Consider the following 18,834-nt stretch of genomic DNA (forward strand, 5'->3'; position numbering starts at 1 on the left):
TCATGTTCTATGATATTTTTTGATCAGATGCGTAGTTCTCGAGATATATCAAGATATTGAAGAGTTCCGAAGCCGCACCAACATAATAGAGATACAGAAACACCGTGGCCCCTTTCTTTGCGATAACTCTGCACTATTGCGAGCTGTAAATGCCACTTCCAGCTTAGCTGTGCAGAAGAAGAACAACAAGAAGAAGAAATATCTCGAAATATGTCCGTCAGGCCCCTTCGCTTGAGATATATCTGCAAATATCTCGGAAACGAAGCGAGCTATGGCAAAATGTTAAGAGACCTTTTTTGTAGAGAATTATGTTTCCTACAATTTATGTTCTATGATATTTTTTGATCAGAAGCGTAGTTTTCGAGATATATCGAGATATTTAAAAGTTCCGAAGCCGCACCAACATAATAGAGATACAGAAACACCGTGGCCCCTTTCTTTGAGATAACTCTGCACTAGTGCGAGCTGCAAATGCCACTTCCAGCTTAGCTGTGAGGAAGAAGAACAACAAGAGGAAGAAATATCTCGAAATATGTCCGTCAGGCCCCTTCCCTTGAGATAAATCTGCAAATATCTCGGAAACGAAGCGAGCTATTGCAAAACGTTAAGAGACCTTTTTTGTAGAGAATTAAGTTTCCTACTTTTTATGTTGTATGATATTTTTTATCAGAAGCGTAGTTTTCGAGATATATCGAGATATTTAAAAGTTCCGAAGCCGCACCAACATAATAGAGATACAGAAACACCGTGGCCCCTTTCTTTGGGATAACTCTGCACTATTGCGAGCTGCAAATGCCACTTCCAGCTTAGCTGTGCAGAAGAAGAACAACAAGAAGAAGAAATATCTCGAAATATGTCCGTCAGGCCACTTCCCTTGAGATAAATCTGCAAATATCTCGGAAACGAAGCGAGCTATGGCAAAATGTTAAGAGACATTTTTTGTAGAGAATTAAGTTTCCTACTTTTTATGTTCTATGATATTTTTTGATCAGAAGCGTAGTTTTCGAGATATATCGAGATATTTAAAAGTTCCGAAGCCGCACCAACATAATAGAGATACAGAAACACCGTGGCCCCTTTCTTTGAGATAACTCTGCACTAGTGCGAGCTGCAAATGCCACTTCCAGCTTAGCTGTGCAGAAGAAGAACAACAAGAAGAAGAAATATCTCGAAATATGTCCGTCAGGCCAGTTCCTTTGAGCTGAATCTGCAAATATCTCGGAAACGAAGCGAGCTATGGCAAAATGTTAAGAGACGTTTTTTGTAGAGAATTATGTTTCCTACAATTTATGTTCTATGATATTTTTTGATCAGAAGCGTAGTTTTCGAGATATATCGAGATATTTAAAAGTTCCGAAGCCGCACCAACATAATAGAGATACAGAAACACCGTGGCCCCTCTCTTTGAGATAACTCTGCACTATTGCGAGCTGCAAATGCCACTTCCAGCTTAGCTGTGCAGAAGAAGAACAACAAGAAGAAGAAATATCTCGAAATATGTCCGTCAGGCCCCTTCCCTTGAGATAAATCTGCAAATATCTCGGAAACGAAGCGAGCTATGGCAAAATGTTTAGAGACCTTTCTTGTAGAGAATTAAGTTTCCTACTTTTTATGTAGTATGATATTTTTTGATCAGATGCGTAGTTCTCGAGATATATCAAGATATTTAAAAGTTCCGAAGCCGCACCAACATAATAGAGATACAGAAACACCGTGGCCCCTTTCTTTGAGATAACTCTGCACTATTGCGCGCTGCAAATGCCACTTCCAGCTTAGCTGTGCGGAAGAAGAACAACAAGAGGAAGAAATATCTCGAAATATGTCCGTCAGGCCCCTTCCCTTGAGATAAATCTGCAAATATCTCGGAAACGAAGCGAGCTATGGCAAAATGTTAAGAGACCTTTTTTGTAGAGAATTATGTTTCCTACAATTTATGTTGTATGATATTTTTTGATCAGAAGCGTAGTTTTCGAGATATATCGAGATATTTAAAAGTTCCGAAGCCGCACCAACATAATAGAGATACAGAAACATCGTGGCCCCTTTCTTTGGGATAACTCTGCACTATTGCGAGCTGGAAATGCCACTTCCAGTTTAGCTGTGCAGAAGAAGAACAACAAGAAGAAGAAATATCTCGAAATATGTCCTTCAGGACCCTTCCCTTGAGATAAATCTGCAAATATCTCGGAAACGAAGCGAGCTATTGCAAAACGTTAAGAGACCTTTTTTGTAGAGAATTAAGTTTCCTACTTTTTATGTTGTATGATATTTTTTATCAGAAGCGTAGTTTTCGAGATATATCGAGATATTTAAAAGTTCCGAAGCCGCACCAACATAATAGAGATACAGAAACACCGTGGCCCCTTTCTTTGTGATAACTCTGCACTATTGCGAGCTGCAAATGCCACTTCCAGCTTAGCTGTGCAGAAGAAGAACAACAAGAAGAAGAAATATCTCGAAATATGTCCGTCAGGCCACTTCCCTTGAGATAAATCTGCAAATATCTCGGAAACGAAGCGAGCTATGGCAAAATGTTAAGAGACCTTTTTTGTAGAGAATTAAGTTTCCTACTTTTTATGTTCTATGATATTTTTTGATCAGAAGCGTAGTTTTCGAGATATATCGAGATATTTAAAAGTTCCGAAGCCGCACCAACATAATAGAGATACAGAAACACCGTGGCCCCTTTCTTTGAGATAACTCTGCACTAGTGCGAGCTGCAAATGCCACTTCCAGCTTAGCTGTGCAGAAGAAGAACAACAAGACGAAGAAATATCTCGAAATATGTCCGTCAGGCCAGTTCCTTTGAGCTGAATCTGCCAATATCTCGGAAACGAAGCGAGCTATGGCAAAATGTTAAGAGACGTTTTTTGTAGAGAATTATGTTTCCTACAATTTATGTTCTATGATATTTTTTGATCAGAAGCGTAGTTTTCGAGATATATCGAGATATTTAAAAGTTCCGAAGCCGCACCAACATAATAGAGATACAGAAACACCGTGGCCCCTTTCTTTGAGATAACTCTGCACTAGTGCGAGCCGCAAATGCCACTTCCAGCTCAGCTGTGCAGAAGAAGAACAACAAGAAGAAGAAATATCTCGAAATATGTCCGTCAGGCCCCTTCCCTTGAGATAAATCTGCAAATATCTCCGAAACGAAGCGAGCTATCGCAAAATGTTAAGAGATCTTTTTTGTAGAGAATTATGTTTCCTACAATTTATGTTCTACGAAATTTTTTCATCAGAAGCGTAGTTTTCGAGATATATCGAGATATTTAAAAGTTCCGAAGCCGCACCAACATAATAGAGATACAGAAACACCGTGGCCCCTTTCTTTGAGATAACTCTGCACTAGTGCGAGACGCAAATGCCACTTCCAGCTTAGCTGTGCAGAAGAAGAACAACAAGAAGAAGAAATATCTCGAAATATGTCCGTCAGGCCCCTTCCCTTGAGATAAATCTGCAAATATCTCGGAAACGAAGAGAGCTATGGCAAAATGTTAAGAGACCTTTTTTGTAGAGAATTAAGTTTCCTACTTTTCATGTTCTATGATATTTTTTGATCAGATGCGTAGTTCTCGAGATATATCAAGATATTGAAGAGTTCCGAAGCCGCACCAACATAATAGAGATACAGAAACACCGTGGCCCCTTTCTTTGAGATAACTCTGCACTATTGCGAGCTGTAAATGCCACTTCCAGCTTAGCTGTGCAGAAGAAGAACAACAAGAAGAAGAAATATCTCGAAATATGTCCGTCAGGCCCCTTCCCTTGAGATATATCTGCAAATATCTCGGAAACGAAGCGAGCTATGGCAAAATGTTAAGAGACCTTTTTTGTAGAGAATTATGTTTCCTACAATTTATGTTCTATGATATTTTTTGATCAGAAGCGTAGTTTTCGAGATATATCGAGATATTTAAAAGTTCCGAAGCCGCACCAACATAATAGAGATACAGAAACACCGTGGCCCCTTTCTTTGAGATAACTCTGCACTAGTGCGAGCTGCAAATGCCACTTCCAGCTTAGCTGTGCAGAAGAAGAACAACAAGAAGAAGAAATATCTCGAAATATGTCCGTCAGGCCCCTTCCCTTGAGATAAATCTGCAAATATCTCGGAAACGAAGCGAGCTATGGCAAAATGTTAAGAAACCTTTTTTGTAGAGAATTAAGTTTCCTACTTTTCATGTTCTATGATATTTTTTGATCAGAGCCGTAGTTCTCGAGATATATCAAGATATTTAAAAGTTCCGAAGCCGCACCAACATAATAGAGATACAGAAACACCGTAGCCCCTTTCTTTGAGATAACTCTGCACTATTGCGAGCTGCAAATGCCACTTCCAGCTTAGCTGTGCAGAGGAAGAACAACAAGAAGAAGAAATATCTCGAAATATGTCCGTCAGGCCAGTTCCTTTGAGCTGAATCTGCAAATATCTCGGAAACGAAGCGAGCTATGGCAAAATGTTGAGACGTTTTTTGTAGAGAATTATGTTTCCTACAATTTATGTTCTATGATATTTTTTGATCAGAAGCGTAGTTTTCGAGATATATCGAGATATTTAAAAGTTCCGAAGCCGCACCAACATAATAGAGATACAGAAACACCGTGGCCCCTTTCTTTGAGATAACTCTGCACTAGTGCGAGCCGCAAATGCCACTTCCAGCTCAGCTGTGCAGAAGAAGAACAACAAGAAGAAGAAATATCTCGAAATATGTCCGTCAGGCCCCTTCCCTTGAGATAAATCTGCAAATATCTCGGAAACGTAGCGAGCTATCGCAAAATGTTAAGAGATCTTTTTTGTAGAGAATTATGTTTCCTACAATTTATGTTCTACGAAATTTTTTGATCAGAAGCGTAGTTTTCGAGATATATCGAGATATTTAAAAGTTCCGAAGCCGCACCAACATAATAGAGATACAGAAACACCGTGGCCCCTTTCTTTGAGATAACTCTGCACTAGTGCGAGCCGCAAATGCCACTTCCAGCTTAGCTGTGCAGAAGAAGAACAACAAGAAGAAGAAATATCTCGAAATATGTCCGTCAGGCCCCTTCCCTTGAGATATATCTGCAAATATCTCGGAAACGAAGCGAGCTATGGCAAAATGTTAAGAGACCTTTTTTGTAGAGAATTATGTTTCCTACAATTTATGTTCTATGATATTTTTTGATCAGAAGCGTAGTTTTCGAGATATATCGAGATATTTAAAAGTTCCGAAGCCGCACCAACATAATAGAGATACAGAAACACCGTGGCCCCTTTCTTTGAGATAACTCTGCACTAGTGCGAGCTGCAAATGCCACTTCCAGCTTAGCTGTGCAGAAGAAGAACAACAAGAAGAAGAAATATCTCGAAATATGTCCGTCAGGCCCCTTCCCTTGAGATAAATCTGCAAATATCTCGGAAACGAAGCGAGCTATGGCAAAATGTTAAGAGACCTTTTTTGTAGAGAATTAAGTTTCCTACTTTTCATGTTCTATGATATTTTTTGATCAGAGCCGTAGTTCTCGAGATATATCAAGATATTTAAAAGTTCCGAAGCCGCACCAACATAATAGGGATACAGAAACACCGTGGCCCCTTTCTTTGAGATAACTCTGCACTAGTGCGAGCCGCAAATGCCACTGCCAGCTTAGCTGTGCAGAAGAAGAACAACAAGAAGAAGAAATATCTCGAAATATGTCCGTCAGGCCCCTTCCCTTGAGATAAATCTGCAAATATCTCGGAAACGAAGCGAGCTATGGCAAAATGTTGAGACGTTTTTTGTAGAAAATTATGTTTCCTACAATTTATGTTCTATGATATTTTTTGATCAGAAGCGTAGTTTTCGAGATATATCGAGATATTTAAAAGTTCCGAAGCCGCACCAACATAATAGAGATACAGAAACACCGTGGCCCCTTTCTTTGAGATAACTCTGCACTATTGCGAGCTGTAAATGCCACTTCCAGCTTAGCTGTGCAGAGGAAGAACAACAAGAAGAAGAAATATCTCGAAATATGTCCGTCAGGCCCCTTCCCTTGAGATAAATCTGCAAATATCTCGGAAACGAAGCGAGCTATGGCAAAATGTTTAGAGACCTTTCTTGTAGAGAATTAAGTTTCCTACTTTTTATGTAGTATGATATTTTTTGATCAGATGCGTAGTTCCCGAGATATATCAAGATATTTAAAAGTTCCGAAGCCGCACCAACATAATAGAGATACAGAAACACCGTGGCCCCTTTCTTTGAGATAACTCTGCACTATTGCGCGCTGCAAATGCCACTTCCAGCTTAGCTGTGCGGAAGAAGAACACAAGAGGAAGAAATATCTCGAAATATGTCCGTCAGGCCCCTTCCCTTGAGATAAATCTGCAAATATCTCGGAAACGAAGCGAGCTATGGCAAAATGTTAAGAGACCTTTTTTGTAGAGAATTATGTTTCCTACAATTTATGTTGTATGATATTTTTTGATCAGAAGCGTAGTTTTCGAGATATATCGAGATATTTAAAAGTTCCGAAGCCGCACCAACATAATAGGGATACAGAAACATCGTGGCCCCTTTCTTTGGGATAACTCTGCACTATTGCGAGCTGGAAATGCCACTTCCAGTTTAGCTGTGCAGAAGAAGAACAACAAGAAGAAGAAATATCTCGAAATATGTCCGTCAGGACCCTTCCCTTGAGATAAATCTGCAAATATCTCGGAAACGAAGCGAGCTATTGCAAAACGTTAAGAGACCTTTTTTGTAGAGAATTAAGTTTCCTACTTTTTATGTTGTATGATATTTTTTATCAGAAGCGTAGTTTTCGAGATATATCGAGATATTTAAAAGTTCCGAAGCCGCACCAGCATAATAGAGATACAGAAACACCGTGGCCCCTTTCTTTGGGATAACTCTGCACTATTGCGAGCTGCAAATGCCACTTCCAGCTTAGCTGTGCAGAAGAAGAACAACAAGAAGAAGAAATATCTCGAAATATGTCCGTCAGGCCACTTCCCTTGAGATAAATCTGCAAATATCTCGGAAACGAAGCGAGCTATGGCAAAATGTTAAGAGACCTTTTTTGTAGAGAATTAAGTTTCCTACTTTTTATGTTCTATGATATTTTTTGATCAGAAGCGTAGTTTTCGAGATATATCGAGATATTTAAAAGTTCCGAAGCCGCACCAACATAATAGAGATACAGAAACACCGTGGCCCCTTTCTTTGAGATAACTCTGCACTAGTGCGAGCTGCAAATGCCACTTCCAGCTTAGCTGTGCAGAAGAAGAACAACAAGACGAAGAAATATCTCGAAATATGTCCGTCAGGCCAGTTCCTTTGAGCTGAATCTGCCAATATCTCGGAAACGAAGCGAGCTATGGCAAAATGTTAAGAGACGTTTTTTGTAGAGAATTATGTTTCCTACAATTTATGTTCTATGATATTTTTTGATCAGAAGCGTAGTTTTCGAGATATATCGAGATATTTAAAAGTTCCGAAGCCGCACCAACATAATAGAGATACAGAAACACCGTGGCCCCTTTCTTTGAGATAACTCTGCACTAGTGCGAGCCGCAAATGCCACTTCCAGCTCAGCTGTGCAGAAGAAGAACAACAAGAAGAAGAAATATCTCGAAATATGTCCGTCAGGCCCCTTCCCTTGAGATAAATCTGCAAATATCTCCGAAACGAAGCGAGCTATCGCAAAATGTTAAGAGATCTTTTTTGTAGAGAATTATGTTTCCTACAATTTATGTTCTACGAAATTTTTTCATCAGAAGCGTAGTTTTCGAGATATATCGAGATATTTAAAAGTTCCGAAGCCGCACCAACATAATAGAGATACAGAAACACCGTGGCCCCTTTCTTTGAGATAACTCTGCACTAGTGCGAGACGCAAATGCCACTTCCAGCTTAGCTGTGCAGAAGAAGAACAACAAGAAGAAGAAATATCTCGAAATATGTCCGTCAGGTCCCTTCCCTTGAGATAAATCTGCAAATATCTCGGAAACGAAGAGAGCTATGGCAAAATGTTAAGAGACCTTTTTTGTAGAGAATTAAGTTTCCTACTTTTCATGTTCTATGATATTTTTTGATCAGATGCGTAGTTCTCGAGATATATCAAGATATTGAAGAGTTCCGAAGCCGCACCAACATAATAGAGATACAGAAACACCGTGGCCCCTTTCTTTGAGATAACTCTGCACTATTGCGAGCTGTAAATGCCACTTCCAGCTTAGCTGTGCAGAAGAAGAACAACAAGAAGAAGAAATATCTCGAAATATGTCCGTCAGGCCCCTTCCCTTGAGATATATCTGCAAATATCTCGGAAACGAAGCGAGCTATGGCAAAATGTTAAGAGACCTTTTTTGTAGAGAATTATGTTTCCTACAATTTATGTTCTATGATATTTTTTGATCAGAAGCGTAGTTTTCGAGATATATCGAGATATTTAAAAGTTCCGAAGCCGCACCAACATAATAGAGATACAGAAACACCGTGGCCCCTTTCTTTGAGATAACTCTGCACTAGTGCGAGCTGCAAATGCCACTTCCAGCTTAGCTGTGCAGAAGAAGAACAACAAGAAGAAGAAATATCTCGAAATATGTCCGTCAGGCCCCTTCCCTTGAGATAAATCTGCAAATATCTCGGAAACGAAGCGAGCTATGGCAAAATGTTAAGAAACCTTTTTTGTAGAGAATTAAGTTTCCTACTTTTCATGTTCTATGATATTTTTTGATCAGAGCCGTAGTTCTCGAGATATATCAAGATATTTAAAAGTTCCGAAGCCGCACCAACATAATAGAGATACAGAAACACCGTAGCCCCTTCCTTTGAGATAACTCTGCACTAGTGCGAGCTGCAAATGCCACTTCCAGCTTAGCTGTGCAGAAGAAGAACAACAAGAAGAAGAAATATCTCGAAATATGTCCGTCAGGCCAGTTCCTTTGAGCTGAATCTGCCAATATCTCGGAAACGAAGCGAGCTATGGCAAAATGTTAAGAGACCTTTTTTGTAGAGAATTAAGTTTCCTACTTTTCATGTTCTATGATATTTTTTGATCAGAGCCGTAGTTCTCGAGATATATCAAGATATTTAAAAGTTCCGAAGCCGCACCAACATAATAGGGATACAGAAACACCGTGGCCCCTTTCTTTGAGATAACTCTGCACTAGTGCGAGCCGCAAATGCCACTGCCAGCTTAGCTGTGCAGAAGAAGAACAACAAGAAGAAGAAATATCTCGAAATATGTCCGTCAGGCCCCTTCCCTTGAGATAAATCTGCAAATATCTCGGAAACGAAGCGAGCTATCGCAAAATGTTAAGAGACCTTTTTTGTAGAGAATTATGTTTCCTACAATATATGTTCTACGATATTTTTTGATCAGAAGCGTAGTTTTCGAGATATATCGAGACATTTAAAAGTTCCGAAGCCGCACCAACATAATAGAGATACAGAAACACCGTGGCCCCTTTCTTTGAGATAACTCTGCACTAGTGCGAGCTGCAAATGCCACTTCCAGCTTAGCTGTGCAGAAGAAGAACAACAAGAAGAAGAAATATCTCGAAATATGTCCGTCAGGCCCCTTCCCTTGAGATAAATCTGCAAATATCTCGGAAACGAAGCGAGCTATGGCAAAATGTTAAGAGACCTTTCTTGTAGAGAATTAAGTTTCCTACTTTTTATGTTCTATGATATTTTTTGATCAGATGCGTAGTTCTCGAGATATATCAAGATATTTAAAAGTTCCGAAGCCGCACCAACATAATAGAGATACAGAAACACCGTGGCCCCTTTCTTTGAGATAACTCTGCACTATTGCGAGCTGCAAATGCCACTTCCAGCTTAGCTGTGCAGAGGAAGAACAACAAGAAGAAGAAATATCTCGAAATATGTCCGTCAGGCCAGTTCCTTTGAGCTGAATCTGCAAATATCTCGGAAACGAAGCGAGCTATGGCAAAATGTTGAGACGTTTTTTGTAGAAAATTATGTTTCCTACAATTTATGTTCTATGATATTTTTTGATCAGAAGCGTAGTTTTCGAGATATATCGAGATATTTAAAAGTTCCGAAGCCGCACCAACATAATAGAGATACAGAAACACCGTGGCCCCTTTCTTTGAGATAACTCTGCACTATTGCGAGCTGTAAATGCCACTTCCAGCTTAGCTGTGCAGAGGAAGAACAACAAGAAGAAGAAATATCTCGAAATATGTCCGTCAGGCCCCTTCCCTTGAGATAAATCTGCAAATATCTCGGAAACGAAGCGAGCTATGGCAAAATGTTTAGAGACCTTTCTTGTAGAGAATTAAGTTTCCTACTTTTTATGTAGTATGATATTTTTTGATCAGATGCGTAGTTCTCGAGATATATCAAGATATTTAAAAGTTCCGAAGCCGCACCAACATAATAGAGATACAGAAACACCGTGGCCCCTTTCTTTGAGATAACTCTGCACTATTGCGCGCTGCAAATGCCACTTCCAGCTTAGCTGTGCGGAAGAAGAACACAAGAGGAAGAAATATCTCGAAATATGTCCGTCAGGCCCCTTCCCTTGAGATAAATCTGCAAATATCTCGGAAACGAAGCGAGCTATGGCAAAATGTTAAGCGACCTTTTTTGTAGAGAATTATGTTTCCTACAATTTATGTTGTATGATATTTTTTGATCAGAAGCGTAGTTTTCGAGATATATCGAGATATTTAAAAGTTCCGAAGCCGCACCAACATAATAGGGATACAGAAACATCGTGGCCCCTTTCTTTGGGATAACTCTGCACTATTGCGAGCTGGAAATGCCACTTCCAGTTTAGCTGTGCAGAAGAAGAACAACAAGAAGAAGAAATGTCTCGAAATATGTCCGTCAGGACCCTTCCCTTGAGATAAATCTGCAAATATCTCGGAAACGAAGCGAGCTATTGCAAAACGTTAAGAGACCTTTTTTGTAGAGAATTAAGTTTCCTACTTTTTATGTTGTATGATATTTTTTATCAGAAGCGTAGTTTTCGAGATATATCGAGATATTTAAAAGTTCCGAAGCCGCACCAGCATAATAGAGATACAGAAACACCGTGGCCCCTTTCTTTGGGATAACTCTGCACTATTGCGAGCTGCAAATGCCACTTCCAGCTTAGCTGTGCAGAAGAAGAACAACAAGAAGAAGAAATATCTCGAAATATGTCCGTCAGGCCACTTCCTTTGAGCTGAATCTGCCAATATCTCGGAAACGAAGCGAGCTATGGCAAAATGTTAAGAGACATTTTTTGTAGAGAATTATGTTTCCTACAATTTATGTTCTATGATATTTTTTGATCAGAAGCGTAGTTTTCGAGATATATCGAGATATTTAAAAGTTCCGAAGCCGCACCAACATAATAGAGATACAGAAACACCGTGGCCCCTTTCTTTGAGATAACTCTGCACTAGTGCGAGCCGCAAATGCCACTTCCAGCTCAGCTGTGCAGAAGAAGAACAACAAGAAGAAGAAATATCTCGAAATATGTCCGTCAGGCCCCTTCCCTTGAGATAAATCTGCAAATATCTCGGAAACGAAGCGAGCTATCGCAAAATGTTAAGAGATCTTTTTTGTAGAGAATTATGTTTCCTACAATTTATGTTCTACGAAATTTTTTCATCAGAAGCGTAGTTTTCGAGATATATCGAGATATTTAAAAGTTCCGAAGCCGCACCAACATAATAGAGATACAGAAACACCGTGGCCCCTTTCTTTGAGATAACTCTGCACTAGTGCGAGCCGCAAATGCCACTTCCAGCTCAGCTGTGCAGAAGAAGAACAACAAGAAGAAGAAATATCTCGAAATATGTCCGTCAGGCCCCTTCCCTTGAGATAAATCTGCAAATATCTCGGAAACGAAGAGAGCTATGGCAAAATGTTAAGAGACATTTTTTGTAGAGAATTATGTTTCCTACAATTTATGTTCTATGATATTTTTTGATCAGATGCGTAGTTCTCGAGATATATCAAGATATTGAAGAGTTCCGAAGCCGCACCAACATAATAGAGATACAGAAACACCGTGGCCCCTTTCTTTGAGATAACTCTGCACTAGTGCGAGCTGCAAATGCCACTTCCAGCTTAGCTGTGCAGAAGAAGAACAACAAGAAGAAGAAATATCTCGAAATATGTCCGTCAGGCCAGTTCCTTTGAGCTGAATCTGCCAATATCTCGGAAACGAAGCGAGCTATGGCAAAATGTTAAGAGACCTTTTTTGTAGAGAATTAAGTTTCCTACTTTTCATGTTCTATGATATTTTTTGATCAGAGCCGTAGTTCTCGAGATATATCAAGATATTTAAAAGTTCCGAAGCCGCACCAACATAATAGGGATACAGAAACACCGTGGCCCCTTTCTTTGAGATAACTCTGCACTAGTGCGAGCCGCAAATGCCACTGCCAGCTTAGCTGTGCAGAAGAAGAACAACAAGAAGAAGAAATATCTCGAAATATGTCCGTCAGGCCCCTTCCCTTGAGATAAATCTGCAAATATCTCGGAAACGAAGCGAGCTATGGCAAAATGTTGAGACGTTTTTTGTAGAAAATTATGTTTCCTACAATTTATGTTCTATGATATTTTTTGATCAGAAGCGTAGTTTTCGAGATATATCGAGATATTTAAAAGTTCCGAAGTCGCACCAACATAATAGAGATACAGAAACACCGTGGCCCCTTTCTTTGAGATAACTCTGCACTATTGCGAGCTGTAAATGCCACTTCCAGCTTAGCTGTGCAGAGGAAGAACAACAAGAAGAAGAAATATCTCGAAATATGTCCGTCAGGCCCCTTCCCTTGAGATAAATCTGCAAATATCTCGGAAACGAAGCGAGCTATGGCAAAATGTTTAGAGACCTTTCTTGTAGAGAATTAAGTTTCCTACTTTTTATGTAGTATGATATTTTTTGATCAGATGCGTAGTTCTCGAGATATATCAAGATATTTAAAAGTTCCGAAGCCGCACCAACATAATAGAGATACAGAAACACCGTGGCCCCTTTCTTTGAGATAACTCTGCACTATTGCGCGCTGCAAATGCCACTTCCAGCTTAGCTGTGCGGAAGAAGAACACAAGAGGAAGAAATATCTCGAAATATGTCCGTCAGGCCCCTTCCCTTGAGATAAATCTGCAAATATCTCGGAAACGAAGCGAGCTATGGCAAAATGTTAAGCGACCTTTTTTGTAGAGAATTATGTTTCCTACAATTTATGTTGTATGATATTTTTTGATCAGAAGCGTAGTTTTCGAGATATATCGAGATATTTAAAAGTTCCGAAGCCGCACCAACATAATAGGGATACAGAAACATCGTGGCCCCTTTCTTTGGGATAACTCTGCACTATTGCGAGCTGGAAATGCCACTTCCAGTTTAGCTGTGCAGAAGAAGAACAACAAGAAGAAGAAATGTCTCGAAATATGTCCGTCAGGACCCTTCCCTTGAGATAAATCTGCAAATATCTCGGAAACGAAGCGAGCTATTGCAAAACGTTAAGAGACCTTTTTTGTAGAGAATTAAGTTTCCTACTTTTTATGTTGTATGATATTTTTTATCAGAAGCGTAGTTTTCGAGATATATCGAGATATTTAAAAGTTCCGAAGCCGCACCAGCATAATAGAGATACAGAAACACCGTGGCCCCTTTCTTTGGGATAACTCTGCACTATTGCGAGCTGCAAATGCCACTTCCAGCTTAGCTGTGCAGAAGAAGAACAACAAGAAGAAGAAATATCTCGAAATATGTCCGTCAGGCCACTTCCTTTGAGCTGAATCTGCCAATATCTCGGAAACGAAGCGAGCTATGGCAAAATGTTAAGAGACATTTTTTGTAGAGAATTATGTTTCCTACAATTTATGTTCTATGATATTTTTTGATCAGAAGCGTAGTTTTCGAGATATATCGAGATATTTAAAAGTTCCGAAGCCGCACCAACATAATAGAGATACAGAAACACCGTGGCCCCTTTCTTTGAGATAACTCTGCACTAGTGCGAGCCGCAAATGCCACTTCCAGCTCAGCTGTGCAGAAGAAGAACAACAAGAAGAAGAAATATCTCGAAATATGTCCGTCAGGCCCCTTCCCTTGAGATAAATCTGCAAATATCTCGGAAACGAAGCGAGCTATCGCAAAATGTTAAGAGATCTTTTTTGTAGAGAATTATGTTTCCTACAATTTATGTTCTACGAAATTTTTTCATCAGAAGCGTAGTTTTCGAGATATATCGAGATATTTAAAAGTTCCGAAGCCGCACCAACATAATAGAGATACAGAAACACCGTGGCCCCTTTCTTTGAGATAACTCTGCACTAGTGCGAGCCGCAAATGCCACTTCCAGCTCAGCTGTGCAGAAGAAGAACAACAAGAAGAAGAAATATCTCGAAATATGTCCGTCAGGCCCCTTCCCTTGAGATAAATCTGCAAATATCTCGGAAACGAAGAGAGCTATGGCAAAATGTTAAGAGACATTTTTTGTAGAGAATTATGTTTCCTACAATTTATGTTCTATGATATTTTTTGATCAGATGCGTAGTTCTCGAGATATATCAAGATATTGAAGAGTTCCGAAGCCGCACCAACATAATAGAGATACAGAAACACCGTGGCCCCTTTCTTTGAGATAACTCTGCACTATTGCGAGCTGTAAATGCCACTTCCAGCTTAGCTGTGCAGAAGAAGAACAACAAGAAGAAGAAATATCTCGAAATATGTCCGTCAGGCCCCTTCCCTTGAGATATATCTGCAAATATCTCGGAAACGAAGCGAGCTATGGCAAAATGTTAAGAGACCTTTCTTGTAGAGAATTATGTTTCCTAGAATTTATGTTCTATGATATTTTTTGATCAGAAGCGTAGTTTTCGAGATATATCGAGATATTTAAAAGTTCCGAAGCCGCACCAACATAATAGAGATACAGAAACACCGTGGCCCCTTTCTTTGAGATAACTCTGCACTAGTGCGAGCTGCAAATGCCACTTCCAGCTTAGCTGTGCAGAAGAAGAACAACAAGAAGAAGAAATATCTCGAAATATGTCCGTCAGGCCCCTTCCCTTGAGATAAATCTGCAAATATCTCGGAAACGAAGCGAGCTATGGCAAAATGTTAAGAAACCTTTTTTGTAGAGAATTAAGTTTCCTACTTTTCATGTTCTATGATATTTTTTGATCAGAGCCGTAGTTCTCGAGATATATCAAGATATTTAAAAGTTCCGAAGCCGCACCAACATAATAGACATACAGAAACACCGTGGCCCCTTTCTTTGAGATAACTCTGCACTATTGCGAGCTGCAAATGCCACTTCCAGCTTAGCTGTGCAGAGGAAGAACAACAAGAAGAAGAAATATCTCGAAATATGTCCGTCAGGCCAGTTCCTTTGAGCTGAATCTGCAAATATCTCGGAAACGAAGCGAGCTATGGCAAAATGTTGAGACGTTTTTTGTAGAGAATTATGTTTCCTACAATTTATGTTCTATGATATTTTTTGATCAGAAGCGTAGTTTTCGAGATATATCGAGATATTTAAAAGTTCCGAAGCCGCACCAACATAATAGAGATACAGAAACACCGTGGCCCCTTTCTTTGAGATAACTCTGCACTATTGCGAGCTGTAAATGCCACTTCCAGCTTAGCTGTGCAGAGGAAGAACAACAAGAAGAAGAAATATCTCGAAATATGTCCGTCAGGCCAGTTCCTTTGAGCTGAATCTGCAAATATCTCGGAAACGAAGCGAGCTATGGCAAAATGTTAAGAGACGTTTTTTGTAGAGAATTATGTTTCCTACAATTTATGTTCTATGATATTTTTTGATCAGAAGCGTAGTTTTCGAGATATATCGAGATATTTAAAAGTTCCGAAGCCGCACCAACATAATAGAGATACAGAAACACCGTGGCCCCTTTCTTTGAGATAACTCTGCACTAGTGCGAGCCGCAAATGCCACTTCCAGCTCAGCTGTGCAGAAGAAGAACAACAAGAAGAAGAAATATCTCGAAATATGTCCGTCAGGCCCCTTCCCTTGAGATAAATCTGCAAATATCTCGGAAACGAAGCGAGCTATCGCAAAATGTTAAGAGACCTTTTTTGTAGAGAATTATGTTTCCTACAATTTATGTTCTACGAAATTTTTTGATCAGAAGCGTAGTTTTCGAGATATATCGAGATATTTAAAAGTTCCGAAGCCGCACCAACATAATAGAGATACAGAAACACCGTGGCCCCTTTCTTTGAGATAACTCTGCACTTGTGCGAGCTGCAAGTGCCACTTCCAGCTTAGCTGTGCAGAAGAAGAACAACAAGAAGAAGAAATATCTCGAAATATGTCCGTCAGGCCCCTTCCCTTGAGATAAATCTGCAAATATCTCGGAAACGAAGCGAGCTATGGCAAAATGTTAAGAGACCTTTTTTGTAGAGAATTAAGTTTCCTACTTTTTATGTTCTATGATATTTTTTGATCAGATGCGTAGTTCTCGAGATATATCAAGATATTTAAAAGTTCCGAAGCCGCACCAACATAATAGAGATACAGAAACACCGTGGCCCCTTTCTTTGAGATAACTCTGCACTAGTGCGAGCCGCAAATGCCACTTCCAGCTCAGCTGTGCAGAAGAAGAACAACAAGAAGAAGAAATATCTCGAAATATGTCCGTCAGGCCAGTTCCTTTGAGCTGAATCTGCAAATATCTCGGAAACGAAGCGAGCTATGGCAAAATGTTGAGACGTTTTTTGTAGAGAATTATGTTTCCTACAATTTATGTTCTATGATATTTTTTGATCAGAAGCGTAGTTTTCGAGATATATCGAGATATTTAAAAGTTCCGAAGCCGCACCAACATAATAGAGATACAGAAACACCGTGGCCCCTTTCTTTGAGATAACTCTGCACTAGTGCGAGCCGCAAATGCCACTTCCAGCTCAGCTGTGCAGAAGAAGAACAACAAGAAGAAGAAATATCTCGAAATATGTCCGTCAGGCCCCTTCCCTTGAGATAAATCTGCAAATATCTCGGAAACGAAGCGAGCTATCGCAAAATGTTAAGAGACCTTTTTTGTAGAGAATTATGTTTCCTACAATTTATGTTCTACGAAATTTTTTGATCAGAAGCGTAGTTTTCGAGATATATCGAGATATTTAAAAGTTCCGAAGCCGCACCAACATAATAGAGATACAGAAACACCGTGGCCCCTTTCTTTGAGATAACTCTGCACTAGTGCGAGCTGCAAGTGCCACTTCCAGCTTAGCTGTGCAGAAGAAGAACAACAAGAAGAAGAAATATCTCGAAATATGTCCGTCAGGCCCCTTCCCTTGAGATAAATCTGCAAATATCTCGGAAACGAAGCGAGCTATGGCAAAATGTTAAGAGACCTTTTTTGTAGAGAATTAAGTTTCCTACTTTTTATGTTCTATGATATTTTTTGATCAGATGCGTAGTTCTCGAGATATATCAAGATATTTAAAAGTTCCGAAGCCGCACCAACATAATAGAGATACAGAAACACCGTGGCCCCTTTCTTTGAGATAACTCTGCACTATTGCGAGCTGCAAATGCCACTTCCAGCTTAGCTGTGCAGAAGAAGAACAACAAGAAGAAGAAATATCTCGAAATATGTCCGTCAGGCCCCTTCCCTTGAGATGAATCTGCAAATATCTCGGAAACGAAGAGAGCTATGGCAAAATGTTAAGAGACCTTTTTTGTAGAGAATTAAGTTTCCTACTTTTCATGTTCTATGATATTTTTTGATCAGAAGCGTAGTTTTCGAGATATATCGAGATATTTAAAAGTTCCGAAGCCGCACCAACATAATAGAGATACAGAAACACCGTGGCCCCTTCCTTTGAGATAACTCTGCACTAGTGCGAGCCGCAAATGCCACTTCCAGCTTAGCTGTGCAGAAGAAGAACAACAAGAAGAAGAAATATCTCGAAATATGTCCGTCAGGCCAGTTCCTTTGAGCTGAATCTGCAAATATCTCGGAAACGAAGCGAGCTATGGCAAAATGTTGAGACGTTTTTTGTAGAGAATTATGTTTCCTACAATTTATGTTCTATGATATTTTTTGATCAGAAGCGTAGTTTTCGAGATATATCGAGATATTTAAAAGTTCCGAAGCCGCACCAACATAATAGAGATACAGAAACACCGTGGCCCCTTTCTTTGAGATAACTCTGCACTATTGCGAGCTGTAAATGCCACTTCCAGCTTAGCTGTGCAGAGGAAGAACAACAAGAAGAAGAAATATCTCGAAATATGTCCGTCAGGCCAGTTCCTTTGAGCTGAATCTGCAAATATCTCGGAAACGAAGCGAGCTATGGCAAAATGTTAAGAGACGTTTTTTGTAGAGAATTATGTTTCCTACAATTTATGTTCTATGATATTTTTTGATCAGAAGCGTAGTTTTCGAGATATATCGAGATATTTAAAAGTTCCGAAGCCGCACCAACATAATAGAGATACAGAAACACCGTGGCCCCTTTCTTTGAGATAACTCTGCACTAGTGCGAGCCGCAAATGCCACTTCCAGCTCAGCTGTGCAGAAGAAGAACAACAAGAAGAAGAAATATCTCGAAATATGTCCGTCAGGCCCCTTCCCTTGAGATAAATCTGCAAATATCTCGGAAACGAAGCGAGCTATGGCAAAATGTTGAGAGACCGTTTTTGTAGAGAATTAAGTTTCCTACTTTTTATGTTCTATGATATTTTTTGATCAGACGCGTAGTTCTCGAGATATATCAAGATATTTAAAAGTTCCGAAGCCGCACCAACATAATAGAGATACAGAAACACCGTGGCCCCTTTCTTTGAGATATCTCTGCACTATTGCGAGCTGCAAATGCCACTTCCAGCTTAGCTGTGCAGAAGAA

This window comes from Osmia lignaria, unplaced genomic scaffold (assembly GCF_051020975.1).
Source record: "Osmia lignaria lignaria isolate PbOS001 unplaced genomic scaffold, iyOsmLign1 scaffold0011, whole genome shotgun sequence".
Lineage (NCBI taxonomy): Eukaryota > Metazoa > Arthropoda > Insecta > Hymenoptera > Megachilidae > Osmia > Osmia lignaria.